Raw genomic sequence first — 16,099 nt, 5'->3', positions numbered from 1 at the left:
GACGATAGGGACATTTAAGGGGCATCTTGACAAATATATGAATAGGATGGGAATAGAGGGATATGGACCCAGGAAGTGTAGAAGAGTGTAGTTTAGTCGGGCAGTATGGTCGGCACGGGCTTGGAGGGCCAAAGGGCCTGTTCCTGTGCTGTACATTTCTTTGTTCTTTTTGATCTTTGTTAATGCCTTAATAAAAACATTTTAAAAAAAACTTGGTTGTTATTTCAAAAGGCTGCTGCCTGTTTTCAAAGCTAAATGTCAATGAGTTAATAGCTGACTGATGATGTGTTTGGATTTATACAGAGAGATACGGGGACTGCTGGAAGGAATATGGGAAGTGGGCAAATTGTAGGAGTAACAAAGTGGGGCGGGATTCTCCGCAGCCCGATGACGAAATCGGACATAATGATCGGGTGGAAAATAGCTCCAGATGCTGGAATCAGGGCAGGCACCGGTTTGACTCCGGGTCGCGATGTTCCGCCCCCTCCAAATTGGTGTCATCGGGACAACCCACAATGCTCCATCTCCGATGGGCCGAGTTCTCGATGTTCCAGACCACGTGTGATGCCAGCGGTCAGGAGCCTGGTGTTCAGGCTGCGGAGAGAGAGGGAGGGCATGCGGACAGTGTCCAGCGCCGCCACACTTGATCGTGATCAGTGCCACGGGCTGGGGATCTTCTGCCAGGACTGAGGGGCGCGGTGGCGGGTGGCCAGGAGATGGGCTGTTTCAGGGTGGGCGGGTACGCGCTCCAGCACGGCCACTGCCATCTTTTCCGGCGCATGTGTGGGGGTTGTAGGTATATGGGCGGCTGCAGCTTGTCAGCCCTGTGCATGTGCAGCACGGGACCTGGCGATTCTCCAACCATTTTCCACGCGTTCCACGAGTGTTTCACGCAACGCCAGTGCTAGCCACTCACTGGTAGCGGAATTGGTGAGGGTTTTGCGTTAATTTTCCTGTCGTGAAACTCCACAGATCCTCCGTTGGCATCAGCACTTAGCCTGAGGAATGGAGAATCCAGCCCACAGTGTTTGCAATTTGCCGGCCACAGTTAAAATGTCAGGGGGAGGATTATGTGGTGTGAGGGTTATTTTTTGTGGGGTAAATAAATTCTAGTTGTAGGTCGATTGCAGGCGATGTAATGAACTCTGATCAGAAGGAATAATTGTGTGGAGATAATGGTAGGGAGTAAAATAATGGACGTAGGCAACTATTGTGTGGGTAAGACGACATAACTGGAGCAAATGCGAAGGACTGGATGGGTACAGAAGGAATTGAGCGCCCTGCTGGCAAGTGCATGAAGAGCTGTTCTATTTTTATTTTGTAAATCAGGGGAGAGCGCGAACGCAGTCCCCCACTACCACAAATTTTGCAGTCGAGTATCCCGCATTTGGGGACATCGCAGGCGTCAGCACACCCGAAGTGCAATGGGCTAGCCTCGTCCTGGGCGAACCACCTTTTTGATCATGGTTTCACCCCTGCCAGGTAAGTATGCTCAAACACACGACACACTCCCAGCCTACACCACACATCACATCTTTCACTCACACTTACTGCATTTACACCGCCGGACTGTCGCTTTCATTAGAATTCCTTCTATCAAAAAACGCTGTATTTCTGCATTATTCTGACAAATATGTGAATGTTACCCTCATTTGTGCAAGATATTCAGATACGAAGCCCCCATTCATATTTGCATATTGCCCTTAAAAGGAAGTGAACCGCCCCTCATGTACTTGTCCGTCAAATCCAGGGACCGTTTCCGGAATAAAACCTTTTCGAACTTTGTTCAGCGAGGAAAGACTTGTCTGAAACGAGGGGCTGGGTGGGGGGAGATTAATGAGGAGGATTTTGGAATGGAAAATATTGATTCATTTTTCCAGGAGAAGCATTATGGGGCGATGAAGAAGTTATTGACAATCTGAGGAGATTTTCTTGGTGGGGAGGGGTCAGGTTAATGTTGGAGGGAGGGGAGGTACTGGATGGTCATGGAGGGGGTGTTATTGAGGTGACAGGATGGTCAGGGGGTGATGGGGTGTGAGGGGGACTCTGACTCTAACTCACAGAGGAATAGCTGCCTCTAATATGGATACTCCCAACTGTTTTTGCAAAAATAAACTTTATTCATAAAATATCTGAAAGAAACATTACAAAACATTTCAAATTTTCATAACAGGAAAGTGCAATGATGGTCATATTTTCTGCAGAAATTTCACTTTGAGATATTTCAATTCAGTAATGCGAACATTACAAACATTCCGGCTCTGGGTCACTGTCCAACGTAGAGTTTGCACATTCTCTCCGTGCTTGCCTGGGTTTCGCCCCCACAACCCAAAAGATGTGCAGGCTAGGTGGATTGGCCACGCTAAATTGCCCCTTAATTGGAAAAAAATGAATTGAGTACTGTAAAAAAATTTTTTTTAAAGTAACATTCACACCATTCAAGTGCCAGGTACTGACCCTGCCCATCAAGGGAGAATCTAACCCTTGCCCCTAGACAGGTATTACATTGCCGAATCCTCCACTATCAAAATCTTGAGGGTTACCATTGACCAGAAACTGAACTGGACTAGCCACATAAATACTGTGGCTACAAGAGAAAGTCAGATACTACGAATACTGAAGCAATAGCTCATCTCCTAACTGCCTGTCCACCATCTACAAAACACAGGTCAGAAATGTGATGGAATACTTACCACTTGCCTGGATAAGTGCAGCTCCAACAATACTCAAGAAACATGACACCATCCAGGACGAAGAAGCCCGTTTGATTGGCATCCCATTTCCAAACATTGGTGATACTAAGCTCGGGAGAATAGTGAATTGTGAGTATGATGCTGAGCGACTTCAGAAGGACATTGACAAGTTGGCCAAGCAGGTAGGTACCTGGCAGATGAACCTCAATGCAGATAAATGTGAGGTAATGCATTTTTGGGAGAGAAAACATGGGGAGACAATACAGGCTCAATAGTGCAACTTTGAGGCGAGTACAGAAGCAGAGGAACCTTGGGGTTCAAGTGCATAGTTCTCTAAAGGTGGCCAGGCAAATTGAAACAGTTGTAGAGAAGGCTAAAAGGATCCTTGGGTTGCTAAATAAAAGGCTAGAGTATAAAAGCAAAGGAGTTATGCTTCACCTCTATAAATCTTTGGTCAGACCACATTTGGAATATTCAGTTCTGGGCATCTTATTTAAGGAAGGTTGTCCAAGCTCTGGAGAGAGTGCAGAGGAGATTTACTAGAAAGATACCAGGAACGAGGAATTTTATATGCAAGGAAAGATTCAAGAAATTGGACTTGTTCGCCTTCGAGCAGAGAAGATTAAGAAGTGACCTTATTGAGGTGTTCAAAATTATGGACAATTTTGACAGGGTAAAGAAGGACATTTTGTTTCCACTAGTTGGTAAGTCAGTGACTAGGTGGTCACAATTTCAAATGGTCAGCATGGGGGCTAGAATGGGATGAGGAGAAACCTCTTTACTCAGAGACTTGTTGGGATTCGGAATGCGCTGCCTGGGAGGGCGCGGGCAGTAGACAGATGGGAACGCCACCATTTGGAAATTCAACCCTCCAAGCCACTCACTGACTTGGAAATATGTTGATGTCTTTCACTGTCGTTGGGTCAAACTCCTGGAACTGCCTCCCGAACAGCTCTGTGAATGTAGCTACATCACTGCATCAGCACCAACAGTACTTTGTTCTCATTGTTTTAGACTATTTAATCCCTCAAACGTGCCCTGCTTTTCAATCAAACAAAGGCTGATCAGTACCTCTACCCATTTTCCAGCCTTTAATCCAGAGCCATTTGGGTTCAATGCTTTCTTAATTCTGATGTGTTGGGTGTTCTGGATCACATACAGGTCACCAACACTTGAAATAGTGCAACACTATTTCATTGAATCATTAACTGTTTAAACATACTTAGACTTGGGTTAATACAATACTAGCTTTAACTAAAGACCTCTGTCTTGTCCGAACCAGTCGATGCACTCAGCACATGGTGAATGTCTGTGTTGCGGGCTGTGAGCTCTGTCCTCCTAGCTAGCTGCAACTCGAATGAGCGGGAACTCTGATGCTCCCTGTCTTTATAGTGCGTGTGCTCTCACTGGTGATTGGCTGCAGTGTTGTGTATGTTGATTGGTCCCACTGTGTGTCCATCAGTGTGTGTCTGCACCATGATATACTGGTGTATATTATGACATCCCCCCTTTTATAAAAAATGTACCTGCGTGGCAATAAATAGTGTATAGTGAATGTTCCTGACTACGTGTGTGTGAAATATGTACAGGACTATGTACATAAAAACTAAGCGATTTACATGGGAAGGTGCCTGGTGCAGAAAAAAACAGTGTGTCACAAGAATAACGAGATGAACACTATATACAAATCACTTGAACGATTAAACGGAAGAACAGAACAAATCAGAAAGTCCATAAGTCCACAAAGTTCACAAATTAAGTCTCTGAGGTGGGCGACGGATTTTGGTTCACCGCCTCAAGGGTGGGTCGGGAGCCGCCGGCTGAGGAGCGGGCTGGACTGCGTCAGAGTGAGGAGGATGCAGAGTGACCGGAATCTCTGCATCGTCCAGGTCAGGGTCAACAGGAGGGCATGGCAATGGTGGAGGATCACGTAGCGAGCGCGGAACGAGACGAAGGGCACGTCGATTGCGGTGCAGAATGGAGCCATCCGGTGGACGAACCAGGAACGAGCGGGGAGCCACTTGCCGAAGAACCACAGCGGTTGCAGACCAGCCACCATCCGGAAGATGGATGCGGACGTTGTCATCTGGAGCCAGAGCAGGGAGATCAGCTGCACGGGAGTCATGAGCTGCCGTGTGCTGTGCACGAGACAGTTGCATTCGTTGAAGGACCGGAACGTGGTCGGGGTCTGGGACATGAATGGACGGCACCGTCTTCCTCAGGGCGCGACCCATGAGCAGCTGGGCTGGCGACAGGCCAGTGGACAGTGGGGCCGAGCGATAGGCCAGCAGGGCGAGGTAGAAATCGGACCCAGCATCGGCAGCCTTGCAGAGGAGCCGTTTGACTATGTGGACGCCCTTCTCCGCTTTGCCGTTGGATTGGGGGTACAGGGGACTGGATGTCACATGCACAAAGTTGTACCTCCTGGCAAAGTTGGACCATTCCTGGCTTGCGAAGCAGGGGCCATTGTCCGACATCACAGTGAGTGGGATGCCGTGTCGAGCAAAGGTGTCCTTACAGGCACGGATGACTGCAGACGATGTGATGTCGTGTAAACGTACCACCTCCGGGTAGTTTGAAAAGTAGTCTACAATCAGAACATAGTCCCTGCCCAGCGCGTGGAACAGGTCAATGCTGACCTTGGACCAAGGGGACATGACCAACTCATAGGGCTGTAGGGTCTCACGTGGTTGGGCCGGCTGGAAGCACTGACAAGTGGGGCAGTTGAGCACTGTGTTGGCGATGTCGTCATTGATGCCGGGCCAGTACACTGCCTCTCGGGCCCGTCGGCGGCACTTCTCCACGCCAAGATGGCCCTCGTGTAGCTGTTCCAAGATGAGCTGGAGCATGCTGTGCGGGATGACAATGCGGTCCAGTTTCAGGAGAACACCAACGACTACCGCCAGATTATCTCTGATGTTGTAGAACTGCAGGCATTGGCCCTTGAGCCACCCGTCTGTTAGGTGGCGCATGACACGCTGTAGCAAAGGATCAGCCGCCGTCTCGCGGTGAATTTGGACGAGGCATTCATCCATGGCAGGTAGATTGGAGGCCACGAAGGCCACATGGGCGTCAACCTGGCAGACGAATCCAGCTGGGTCACACGGAGTGTTGACTGCCCTGGAGAGAGCGTCGACAATGATTAGGTCTTTGCCCGGGGTGTATACCAGCTGGAAGTCGTATCGCCGGAGCTTGAGCAGAATACGCTGGAGGCGAGGCGTCATGTCGTTCAAGTCTTTCTGTATTATATTGACCAGCGGGCGATGGTTGGTCTCGACGGTGAATTGGGGAAGGCTGTACACATAATCATGAAACTTGATGACACCAGTCAACAGGCCCAGGCACTCCTTTTCTATCTGCGCGTAGCGCTGTTCCGTGGGGGGTCATGGTGCGTCACGCATATGCAACGGGTTATGCAACAAATGAGATAATCCTAATTTTTGGGGGTCTATGTTGGTCTGAAGAATCATTTATGGATTTTATTTTAAGGACTTTTTAAATAGTTCTTGTTTAAATTTCTGCTAATTACAGTTCAGGCTGGGAACAGGAAGGCAGTTGTTTGCGAAGAACTGGTGTCAATTAATTTTACGAGTGAAAGGTATCATAGAGTCTGGGTTCTAGCAGTTGCACATTGTCTTAATTGCATTTTGGGAAATTAAGAGCTTTTTTGTCAGCTTTGAATGCAATGGCTAAAAGGTGACTTGAATTTAGGATGACACCTTGGGGTGGATTCTCCGGTCCCTCAGCCACGTGGCCGGCCTTTTATCTCACTTGGCTGGACAGCTGGTTTGTGACACAGGGCAAGGCCAGCAGCGTGGGTTCAATTCCCATACCGGCTGAGGTTATTAATGAAGGCCCGACCTCTCAACTTTGCCCCTCGCCTGAGCTGTGCTGATCCTTGATGTGTTATGTACTCTGGGATAACACTGGATGCAGCTTTGACCAAAAGATACTCCAGACCTTGAAGTTAGTTCAATCTGATTTATTGAACCAGTAGTAGTTAACACAGTTCTCTATGAGTTTGACTCTCTGCTAACCTAAGTGTGGTTACTCTGTCTGACTGGACCAGACTAGCTCTTAGCCACGTGCTGGAGGTGTGATACTTTACATACACCCTGACTCACTCTGTAGATGTTCATCAGTGGAAAGAGGCGGAGTGTGAGTGCCTCATGCCTTATATAGTGAGATACCACCCCTGAGTGTCCTGCTTGCTCATTGGTCATGTCCTGTTCTCTGTGTTCATTAACTACCTGTCTGTTTATCATTATCTGCATGTTTGCATATCATGACAATCCTCAGGTTAAATCACCATTAGTCAGCTCTCCCCCCCCTCTCAGGAGAAAGCATCCTGTGGTCATCTAGGACTATGGCAACTTTACGTTTTACCTTATACTAGTGCTGGATTAACTCCAATGTGCACAGGGAATCAATCAGCCCCAGCTGGATGGGTCGCATGCAGGTTTTTCAACCGCCACTTGTCAATGGGATTTCCCATTGAAGCCATCCTACTCCGCTGGGAAATCCACGGGCCCGGATTGGCTTCCAGCGGGAAAAGAAAATCCCAACGGCTGGAGAATTCCGGCCCTTGTCTTTGAATTAAACTATATATTAGTTCAATTGATTGACTATATCTTCAGGGCAGAATGTCTGTAATGCAGGAAGAGATAGATTTCTAGATACTAAAAGAATCAAGAGATATGAGGAGAGCACGGGAGTATGGTTGAGACAGAGGACCATCATGATCAATCACCCTGATTGGCAGATCAGGCTTGATGGGCCGAATGGCCTACTGCTGCTCCTATTTTCTGTGTAACATTGAGCGAGCTTCTCCAGCCATGCGTTTCTCAGTGGTGGGATTCTCTCCCATTGAAGCCACACCACACTACAGGCAAACCCTCGGGCATGGCTGTACTGCAGGCGGGACCAGAAAATCCTGTCTCCAGTGAAAGACCGCAGATTCCGGCCATTGTTTGTCTGTATCTACAAAGATGTGTAATTTGTTCAATCCATAGAATCCCTACAATGCAGAAGGAGGCCATTCAGCCCATAGGGTTGGCACTGACCCTCGAAAAGAGCACCCGACTTAGACCCACTCTTCCGCTCTATCCCTGTAACCCCACCTAATCTGCACCTCTTTGGACACCAAGGGGCAATTTAGAATGGCCAATCGGCCTAACCTGCACATCTTTGAACTGTGGGAGGAAAGCAGAGCACCCGGAGGAAACCCACGTAGACACGGGGAGAAAATGCAGACTCCGCAGATATCAACGGCCAGAATCGAACCTGGGTCACTGGTGATGTGATGCAGTGGTGCTAACTAACCACTGTGCCAACGCTCACAGTGAAATGTAAACACTCGGGCCCCAGGGAACAATAGATGGACATATGGCTTCAGATTACCTGACTGTCCTTACAGGGGTACCGGAAGATCCTCACCCTAAGCCAATGAAAAGTGATTAACTTTGACTATTTTCAAGTAAAGGGTGAGTGTTATAACCTGCCTACTTACCATTGGCTGGGGACTAATGACTATCCCACAATCCTGTGGGAGTATGAGCTTCCCCAATGAGGGGGGCGGAGAAACCACTAGTAAACTCCTAGTATAAATAAAGCTGGCCAGTTCAGGAACCAGCAGGAAGGAGTATGTAGCAAGGGAAGTTACTGCTACTGTTATGTACATATGTTATAGTAAATAAATGTTATTACTTTGTATCCTTAAAACTCGTGCTGGATTCTTCGTGGCCCTTACAAAACTGGCGACGAAGGTAAAAGTGAATAGCTGTCTACACTGCTGAAGCCACCTCCCTGGATTTTTGTTGGATACAGGTTGGAAGTTGTTTTCTATTATACCATGCCTCTGTACGGACGTTTGGATGTTTTTGATGCTGCGCTGGAAAGCTGGAACCAGTACACACAACGGATGCGTTACTATTTCCGGGCAAACAATATTTCCGGGAAAACAAGCGCCAGGTGGTCATATTGCTCACCGCCTGCGGCCCGCACACATTTGGGGTGATTAGGAGCCTTACGTACCCAGCTGCGCCGGACACCAAAACGTTTGATGAACTTGTGAATATAGTGGGGCAACATTTTAACCCAACCCCGTCCACGATAGTCCAGCGTTACCGGTTTAATACCGCTGAGAGGACCCCTGGAGAATCCCTTGCCGATTTTCTATCCAGGCTACGCAGGATTGCGGAGTACTGTGACTATGGTGAGACCTTGTCAGAAATGTTACGCGACCGTTTGGTTTGCGGTATTAACAATGCGGCCACCCAGAGAAAGTTGTTAGCGGAGCCAACATTGACTTTTCAACAGGCCATTCAAATAGTATTGTCCCGAGGGAGCGCAGAGCGAGGAGTACAGGAGCTACAGGGAATGGAAGTGCATGCCTTGGGGTGCAACCCCTTCCGTCCGAAAACGTCCCCCCGCACTCCTGCGGTACCTTGGGCGAGGCAACGTCCGGACCGACGCCAGTGGCCGTCGGACATTCCTCCCCGAAGGGAGCCTTCTCCAGAGCCAATGGATGAGGAGCCATGTCTGTGTCAGACTTGTAGGCGCCGACCACTTCGCAGACGGCGGTCCTGGGGGCACCAGAGACGCCGTTGTTCCGACCGAAACTGGGACCAGCCCAGGGGCCGTAACTGGGACCAGCCCAGAGGCCGTACCTTCCATGTGGATGAACCTGCGGTGACTACTCCTGAGGATGTGGAGACGGAGGACGACTGCCTGCAGCTGCATTGTGTGGCAGATCCCCGTGTGGCCCCCATTAAGGTGACAGTATGGGTCAATGGCCACCCGCTTGAGATGGAGTTGGATACTGGCGCAGCGGTCTCCGTGATCGCCCAGAGGACATTCGACCGCATCAAGCAGGGTATACAGACCCTTACATTAACCGACTCACAGGCCAGGTTGGGAACCACTGGGCATTGCAGGAACTACAATGACCCCTGTTGTCTATGGACACCAGGAGGGGCGTTTCCCACTTATCGTGGTGCGCGGCCACGGGCCCAGCCTGTTGGGTCGGGACTGGTTGCGCTATTTGTGGTTGCAATGGCAGCACATCCTCCAAACAGTTTCTGAAGGGTTGACTGAGGTGCTAGGACGATACCCAGATGTATTCCAGCCTGGTTTGGGGAAAATAAAAGGGGCCGTAGCCCGTATCCAAGTTGAACCAGGAGCCACGCCGCGCTATTTCCGGGCGCGCCCAGTGCCTTACGCCTTGCTCGAGAAGGTAGAAGGGGAGCTCACTCGTTTGGAGAGTTTGGGTATTATCAGGCCCGTCCGTTTTGCTGACTGGGCAGCACCAATTGTACCTGTAATGAAGCCAGATGCCACAGTTCGCTTGTGTGGCAACTATAAACTTACAGTGAATACGGTTTCCCGACTCGACCGATATCCAATGCCTCGCATAGAGGATCTCTACGTGAAACTTGCAGGTGGACTCTCGTTCACAAAATTAGATATGCATCACGCCTACCTGCAGTTGGAGCTGGACCCTGCCTCCCGACCATATGTAATGATTAATACACACCGGGGCCTGTATGAATATACACGGTTGCCCTTTGGTGTATCCTCTGCCTGCGCAATTTTTCAACGTGTTATGGAGGGCATTTTGAGAGGTTTACCACGTGTGGCTGTCTACCTAGATGACGTTTTGATTACAGGGACGTCGGAGCAGGAACATTTGGAAAATCTGGAGGCTGTCCTTAGACGCCTTTCGGAGGCTGGAGTCCGTTTACGTCGCACAAAGTGCGTATTTCAGGCAAAGGAAGTAGTCTACCTAGGTTATCGGGTGGACCGCGAAGGTCTGCACCCCGTCGCAGAGAATGTGCGTGCAATTCAACATGCCCCCGCCCCGACTGACACTTCGCATCTTCGTTCTTTTCTCGGTCTCGTAAACTATTGCGGGACGTTCCTCCCCAATCTGGCAACTACGCTGGCCCCTTTGCACCTTCTGCTAAAGAAAAATCACACCTGGGTTTGGGGTCAGCCGCAAGAAACCGCTTTCCGGCGGGTAAAGCAACAATTGTCGTCATCTGGGTTACTAACCCACTATGATCCTGGAAAGCCTTTGCTCGTCACATGTGATGCATCCCCGTATGGTATTGGGGCCGTCCTGTCCCACAAGATGGAGAACGGGGCCGAACGACCGATAGCTTTCGCCTCCCGCACATTGACTGCAGTGGAGAAAAAGTACGCGCAGATCGAGAAGGAGGGCCCGGCAGTGGTTTTTGCGGTGAAACGCTTCCACCAGTACGTGTACGGCCGCCATTTCACTATCGTGACTGATCATAAGCCCCTGCTGGGACTTTTCAGAGAGGATAAGCCAATACCGCCCATTGCTTCCGCACGGATCCAGCGCTGGGCTTTGTTGCTTGCTGCATACGAGTATTCTCTGGAGCACAAACCAGGTACGCAGATAGCAAATGCCGACGCACTGAGCCGATTGCCTTTATCGACCGGCTCCATGTCGACCCCCACGACCGGTGAGGTGGTTGCAACTCTAAATTTTATGGACACCTTGCCTGTCACGGCATCACAGATCCGTGAGTGGACCCAGACGGAGCCAGTCCTGTCAAAGGTTCGGCACATAGTCCTGTATGGTGGGCAGCATAGACAGCTCCCAGGCGAGTTGCGGGCATTTTCCTCCAAGCTGTCAGAATTCAGCGTGGAAGACGGCATCCTCTTGTGGGGGACGCGTGTGATTGTCCCGGAAAAAGGCCAGGAGCTGATACGATCAGACTTGCACAATGGGCATCCAGGCGTGACCAAAATGAAAATGTTGGCCCGGAGTTATGTCTGGTGGCCAGGCCTCGACACCGACATTGAGAAGGTGGCCCAAAACTGCTCCATTTGCCAGGAGCATTAGAAGCTTCCGCCGGCCACACCCCTACATCACTGGGAATGGCCAGGGCGGCCTTGGGCACGCTTGCATGCAGATTTCGCAGGCCCTTTTCAAGGATCCATGTTCCTTCTACTAATTGACGCCCAGTCCAAATCACTAGAGGTGCTTAAGATGCAGGGGACAACGTCCTGTGCAACAATTGAAAAGATGTGTTTATCGTTTAGTACGCATGGCCTCCCCGAGGTGCTGGTCACGGATAACGGCACTCCATTCACGAGTGAGGAGTTTGCGAGGTTCACGAAGATGAACGGCATCCGCCATATCCGCACTGCCCCTTACCACCCGGCTACAAATGGGTTGGCAGAGCGCGCAGTGCAGACATTCAAAAGAGGCCTAAAGAAGCAGTCTTCCGGATCAATGGACACGAGACTGACTCGCTTTTGGTTTACATATAGGACCACCCCCCATGTGGTGACTGGGGTAGCTCCCGCAGAACTCCTAATGGGCCGGAGACTTCGCACCCGCCTTAGTATGGTTTTCCTGGACATTGGCGCAAAAGTACGCCGCACACAAGAACGGCAGGGACAGGGATTTTCTCGGCATCGGCCGATTCGGCAGTTTGCGCCCGGTGACCCAGTGTTCGTTCGGAATTTTGCTGGTGGTGCCCAATGGGTTCCTGGTGTAATCTTTCGCCAGGCGGGCCCTATATCTTACCAAGTGCAAGCCCAGGGTCGTCTCCAGCGAAAATATGTAGACCACGTTCGGTCCAGAAGACCATCCCCTCAAAAGATTCCCCACTCCCGGAGCTCATTTCAACAGCCGCAGAGACCAGAGACAAGGGAAGGTAGTCCTCACAATCTTCCACTGGTGCCTCACTCGAAGCCTGCGCAGGTCGTTACGGGACCGAATGGAGATAGAGACGCTAACATGACGGAGGCAGCAGACTCTGACTCCAAGATGGAGACACAGGATGCATCAGAGGGGGAATCCTCGGGTCCATGGGCCGTGGATGTACAACCGCGCCGTTCATCACGGAAGCGCCGGTCTCCGTCTCGTTACACGCTGCCTGATCCAGCGTCGCGTGCAAATGGTGTCCGGCCTGCGGCCAAACGAGTCCGACGCCCTCCTTCGCCAGGGTCTTCGGTGGATTCCTTGGACTTTGGCGGGGAGGGATGTTATAACCTGCCTACTTACCATTGGCTGGGGACTAATGACTATCCCACAATCCTGTGGGAGTTTGAGCTTCCCCAATGAGGGGGGCGGAGAAACCACTAGTAAACTCCTAGTATAAATAAAGCTGGCCAGTTCAGGAACCAGCAGGAAGGAGTATGTAGCAAGGGAAGTTGCTGCTGCTGTTATGTATATATGTTATAATAAATAAATGTTATTACTTTGTATCCTTAAAACTTGTGCTGGATTCTTCGTGGCCCTTACAAAAGTGAGGAATAACATAATAGCACCCTAACTCAACCCCAAATTAACCAGAAGTAGTGATAAAAATTGCAAAATCAATGTCTCAATTGGCACAGGTTTAGCACAGCTGCATTAGCAATTATTCTGAGGCATCGTTCAAAATGACCTCAGAGGGCAACATGTGGTTAGCAACAGTGCCGAGGACCCGTGTTCGCATCCCAGCTTAAGGTCACTATCGGTGTGGAGTTTGCCCATTCTCCCCGTGTTTGCGTGGGTCTCGCCCCCACAACCCAAAGATGTGCAGATTAGGTGGATTGGCCACGCTAAATTGCCCCTCAATTGGGAGAAAAATAATAATAATTGGATACTCTATAATTTTTTTTTAAATAACCTCAGGGAAAGAAGAACGTGTATCAGAAAGGATGCACTCTCTGGGGTCTCAGACAGGATGCACTCTCCCAGTCTCAGACAAGATGCACTCTCCGGACTTCCGGGTGCGGCAATGACCAGCTGAGTCGCACGTTTCGGCATCTGCCGTTGGAACGGACTTTTGGGCTCTTAATAGGAGCCCCAACGGCAATTTAAACGGCCAAAAACACTGTGCGGTAAACCAGAAGGGAATCCCCCCGGACACGCATGGAAAAGGGAGAGGATAGCGGCCGGATTACGGAGGCTCCTCTGGAGCAGCGGCAAGGAAGGGAAGCTCAAAGCAAGATGGCGTCGGAAGGTGGCTGTTTGTTATGGGGCCCGGAGCAACAAGAATTCCTGCGGCGCTGTGTGGAAGAGCTGAAGAAGGAGTTGAAGAGGGAAGTGTTGGCCCCGATATTACAGGCGATTGATGGGCTAAAGGAGGAGCAGAGGCTCCAAGAGCTGGAGCTTCGGGTCGTGAAGGCAAAGACTGCTGAAAACGAGGATGAAATACAGGGCCTGGTGGTGAAGGCAGAGACGCACGAGGCACAGCACAAAAGGTGTGTGGGGAGGTTGGAAGCATTGGAGAATAATTCGAGGAGGAAGAATTTAAGAATCCTGGGTCTTCCCGAAGGCTATGAAGGGGCGGACGTCGGGACATATGTGAGCACGATGCTTCACTCGCTAATGGGATCGGAGGCCCCGACGGGCCCCTTGGAGGTGGAGGGAGCCTATCGAGTTCTGGCGTGAAGACCAAAGGCTGGAGAAATACCTCGAGCTATAGTGGTGAGGTTTCTCCGCTACAATGACAGAGAGACGGTCCTCAGATGGGCGAAGAAAACTCGGAGCTGTAGGTCGGAGAACGCAGTGATCCGCGTATACCAGGATTGGAGTGCGGAGGTGGCGAGAAGGAGGGCAAGTTTCAATCGGGCTAAGGCGGTGCTTCACAAAAAGAAGGTTCAGTTTGGAATGTTGCAACCGGCGAGACTGTGGGTCACACAGCAAGGGAAGCACCACTACTTTGAGACGGCAGAAGAGGCGTGGACATTCATTGTGGACGAGAAGCTGGAATAGTCTGGCAAGAGAAAGAGCTTCAGGGACAAAGTGGTGGGGTGATTATGTGGGGCAAGGAAGGGGAAGGGGGGGGGATGATTTTTCAATTTGTTAATTCTGTGATCCTGTAACTTTTCTCTCTTCCCCATGTTGGGGGGGGGGGGGAGTATGAGGAACTGTGGGCGCCGGTGGGACGGAAAGGGGAAGGAGAAGGGAAATGTGCCATTAGGGGCGGGGCCGAGTGGGAAACGCGGGCTTTGTTCCCGCGCTATGGTAATTGTGGCGGGAATGGGGACACAGGAAGGAGGGGGCCTCGCACAGTGGGGGCCGAGGACAAGGGGATAAGCCGAGGTCAGCCAGAGTTCGCTGACTTCTGGGAGCAACATGGGGGGTGCAACTATGCTAGAAGGGGATCTAGCGGAGAGGGGGGGTTAACTGGGTTGCTGCTGCTAAGGAGAAGGGGGAGCTGTTATGGGATGGGGTGGTCGAGGCGGGAGGGCACCGTCAGTGGGATATACGGGTACGTGGGAACCGGGTGAGGAGCTGGGTTAAAAAAGGGGATGGCTAGTCGACAAGGGGGGGCGGGTAAAGAGCCCCCCAACCCGGCTGATCATGTGGAACGTGAGAGGGTTGAACCGGCCGATTAAAAGGGCACGGGTACTCGCACACCTAAAGAAATTAAAGGCTGATGTGGTTATGTTGCAGGAGACGCACCTGAAACTGATAGAGTACGTAAAGGATGGGTGGGGCAGGTGTTCCATTTGGGTTTAGATGCGAAGAACAGGGGGGTGACTATCTTGGTGGGGAAACGGGTACTGTTTGAGGCAAAGACCATAGTGGCGGATAGTGGGGGTAGATATGTGATGGTGAGTGGCAGATTGTAAGGGGAGGCGGTGGTTCTGGTGAACGTATACGCCCTGATCTGGGATGACGCAAATTTTATGAGGCGTATGTTGGGACATATCCCGGACCTGGAGGCGGGAAAGTTGCTAATGGGGGGAGACTTCAATACGGTGCTTGATCCAGGGCTGGACCGGTTGAGGTCCAGGACCGGGAGGAGGCCGGCAGCGGCCAGGGTGCTCAAGGACTTCATGGAGCAGATGGGAGGAGTAGATCCCTGGAGATTTAGTAGGCCTAGGAGTAAGGAGTTCTCATTTTTCTCCCATGTTCACAAAGTTTACTCACGGATAGACTTTTTTGTCTTGGGAAGGGCACTGATTCCGAAGGTGACAGGGACGGAGTATACGGCCATAGCCATTTCGGACCACGCTCCACATTGGGTAGACCTGGAGGTAGGAGAGGAAAAAGAACAGCACCCACTCTGGAGAATGGATATGGGCTTATTGGCGGATGAGGGGGTATGTCTAAGGGTGAGGGGGTGTATCGAAAGGTACTTGGAGCTTAATGACAACGGAGAGGTTCAGGTGGGAGTGGTCTGGGAGGCGTTGAAGGCGGTGGTCAGAGGGCAACTGATATCCATAAGGGCACATAAAGGGAAGCAAGAGGGTAAAGAAAGGGAGCGGTTGTTGAAAGAACTTCTGAGGGTGGACAAGCAATATGCAGAGGCACCGGAGGAGGGACTGTACAGGGAAAGACAAAGGTTACATGTGGAATTTGACCTGCTGACCGCGGGTGTGGCGGAGGCACAGTGGAGGAGGGCACAGGGTGTACAGTATGAGTATGG

General features: G+C 50.8%; 1 non-coding gene across 1 annotated transcript; it reads right to left on the bottom strand.

Annotated features, from left to right (window-relative positions):
- Positions 1–1,326: 1,326 nt before the first annotated feature.
- Positions 1,327–1,490, bottom strand: LOC140390604 (U1 spliceosomal RNA). The gene has a single exon (XR_011934664.1). It is a non-coding gene; the product is annotated as a U1 spliceosomal RNA (small nuclear RNA).
- Between the last annotated feature and the right edge of the window lie 14,609 nt (positions 1,491–16,099).

The sequence above is a fragment of the Scyliorhinus torazame genome, chromosome 14, assembly GCF_047496885.1.
Source record: "Scyliorhinus torazame isolate Kashiwa2021f chromosome 14, sScyTor2.1, whole genome shotgun sequence".
NCBI lineage: Eukaryota > Metazoa > Chordata > Chondrichthyes > Carcharhiniformes > Scyliorhinidae > Scyliorhinus > Scyliorhinus torazame.
This window is presented reverse-complemented; position numbering and strand designations above follow the sequence as displayed.